Here is a 2,861-nt window from a genome sequence, read left to right as displayed (position 1 = left end):
AGAGAGAGAGAAAATGGATAAACAACAAGATGTACTTTATACACAGGGAACTATATTCAGTGTCCTCTGATAAACCATAATGAAAAAGAATATGAATAAGGATATATATACATGTATAACTGAATCATTTTGCCATACATCATAAATTAACACAACATTGTAAATCAACTATACTTCAACCATTAAAAAAAAAAAAAGGAAAGGCTGATCAACTATTGGTGATTGATAGAGACTAAGAAGACATTACAGCTAAATGCAATGTGGAATCCTGGATTGAATGCTTGAACAGAAAAAAGACACTGATGGAAAAATTGATGAAGTCTATGGTTTGGTTAATAGTGCTGCACTGATGTTTATTTTATAATTTTGAGAAATGTGCCACGGTTACATAAGCCATCAACGTTAGGGAATGTTGAGTAAAGGGTATGAGGAACCTCTCTATATTATCTTTTCAACTCTTCTATAAATCTATAATTACTAAAAGATAAGCAGTTTGTAGGAGGAAAGAAAGGAAGTTCTGGTAATAAAACTTGAATATATAAGACAGGAAGCAATGTATAGGACAATTGTGGACAATATATAGGACATTGTGAGCAATGTTTGCAGTATGTGCTTTAGTCTTTTGGTGTATGTGTGTGCGTGCGTGTGTAGTTGGGGGACATAGGGTGTGGGCGTGTGTATGAATGTGTCTCTGAGTGTGCATGTGTGTCTCTGGTGCAGACAAGGTGTGTTTATATGAACATTTAGTTCTACTGTGAGGAAATTAATAAGCCAAGGTGCCTCCATGAATCTGCCTTCCAGTTACTGCCTTCTTAAATTTTGAGCCTTAGGCACCTTGCTTCCCTCACCTTAGATCCAACCTTTTAATAACGCTGCCAGGAAGAGCAAAAGTGAATAGTGGGCACCTGGATTTGAACCAGGGACCTCTTGATCTGCAGTCAAATGCTCTTCCACTGAGCTATACCCCCTGGTGATAGTGTGACCCCTACAAGTACTTATTCAACTTTTATGAGTTACATCATACTCCTAAATGCCTTTATGGCTGACATTCCTCCTGGATTTAACTTTATTCCTGATTCTCTTCAAGCCACACCAGTTCTTGCTTTTTCCAGTGTGAAAAGTGCTATATTCTCAGTCTAATGGCCAGTATTTAAATATGTGTGCTACTGCCCATAAATCTCTGAGCACATTGATGAGTATTCTAAATATCATGGACATAGAGGGGATCTTAACTGGATACCCACAACTGGACTTCAGAGGCTCGTGTTAAACACTGCATTACAGGCAAATGTTGTACATTATGCATGTATTGTATATGGTGCATGATGTCATCAGATTTTCAAGGGAATCTCATTCAAGTGAACCCTCCCATTTTACAACTGGGAAAAACAGTTAAAAAGTCAAAACTTCACCACTGATTTCTAGTTCTTTGAGTTTCAGTCTGACAATCTTAAATCTTATGTGTCTCCCGGATGAGAAGAAAGATCAAGGGAATCTCTGACAATGCAGCAAATTCTCTCCCTGTTGAGACTGCTCTGAAGCTAAGGAGCTCACAGTTCCCAGAGCTCCAGCTCACATTTCTCTGAGGGCTGCAGATGTCCTTCCCAATCTCTCCAATCTGTGGTTTTACAGAAACCTCATATTGCAAACCCAGTATGCCCCAAACTAAACTTATCTTTCTGCCCAAATCTGCATCTCCTCTTATTTTGCTTTGTTATAACAATAATAGTCTGTATTTACTAAACACTTTCTATGTCTCAAGAATGGTACTAAAAGTTCTAGCCATAACTTCCAAATGAATCATCACTTTAAAATCCCACAAAACAAATATTATTGTTACCATACAGAATTTGCAATTGAGAAAACTGAGGCACAAAGTGACCACACAGCTGAGGGGTGATGGGGCTAGGATTTCAGTGTGGGCTCAGAGCTGGGTGCTGGGTCTGCTTATTTAACCATCTGATCAGCCTCTGCCCTGTCTTGGTTGGTGACACCTCTGTATACTCAGTCATTCAGCCAAAATATCTAAAAGAATTCTGGGATTCTTTCAAGCTCTCTTCCTCAGTTCCAGTTAATCACTGGGTACTGTTAATTTATCTTTGACATCACATATGTCCATCCTCACCCCTGAGCACAGTGACACCACTTCTTAAATGGCTTCCCAGCCTCCACTCCTCAAATCCATCCCCTATGGCTCCCAAGGGAGTTGTTTGAAACCCAGGTGTATTTAGGCCACTCCTGTTTAAAGACCTTCGTGATAAATTTCAAACCTCTTAGCACAACATAGATTTCCTACATTGTTATCCCTGTCTGCTCTCACAGTTTAAGCCTCCTCTTCTGACACTCCCCATGTCACATGTTGTGCTCCATTTGCCTCCAACTGCATCCATCTGGCTCTAGCCTCTGCCACTCCCCATACTCTTGCCTCTACTCCACTCTCCCTCTGATAAGATATTGTTCTTCTTGAGATGCTGCCTTACCATCAGCTCCTCTAGGAAGCCTCCTGTATCCTCTTTCCTCTGGACAAAGGTAGTTACTGCCCCCTCTGTGTTATTGAAGCTGGCTCAGCTCAGTACTGCTGCTAAGTCACTTCGGTCATGTCCGACTCTGTGCGACCCCATAGACGGCAGCCCACCAGGCTCCCCCATCCCTGGGATTCTCCAGGCAAGAACACTAGAATGGGTTGCCATTTTCTTCGCCAATGCATGAAAGTGAAAAGTGACAGTGAAGTTTCACAGGTTTGCTTCCTAGCTGAGAGCACGCTGAGTCCAGAGGCTATGTCTCATTCACTTCTGGGTTCACATCTTGCATAATTTTGGCACATAGTAGGTTCTTAGTGTATGCCATTCAAACTGATTTTA

General features: G+C 41.1%; 1 non-coding gene across 1 annotated transcript; it reads right to left on the bottom strand.

The window, feature by feature from the left end:
* Positions 1–896: 896 nt before the first annotated feature.
* Positions 897–968, bottom strand: TRNAC-GCA (transfer RNA cysteine (anticodon GCA)). Its single transcript has one exon. It is a non-coding gene; the product is annotated as a tRNA-Cys (tRNA).
* Positions 969–2,861: the final 1,893 nt, after the last annotated feature.

This window comes from Budorcas taxicolor, chromosome 1 (genome assembly GCF_023091745.1).
Source record: "Budorcas taxicolor isolate Tak-1 chromosome 1, Takin1.1, whole genome shotgun sequence".
Classification (NCBI taxonomy): Eukaryota; Metazoa; Chordata; class Mammalia; order Artiodactyla; family Bovidae; genus Budorcas; species Budorcas taxicolor.
This window is presented reverse-complemented; position numbering and strand designations above follow the sequence as displayed.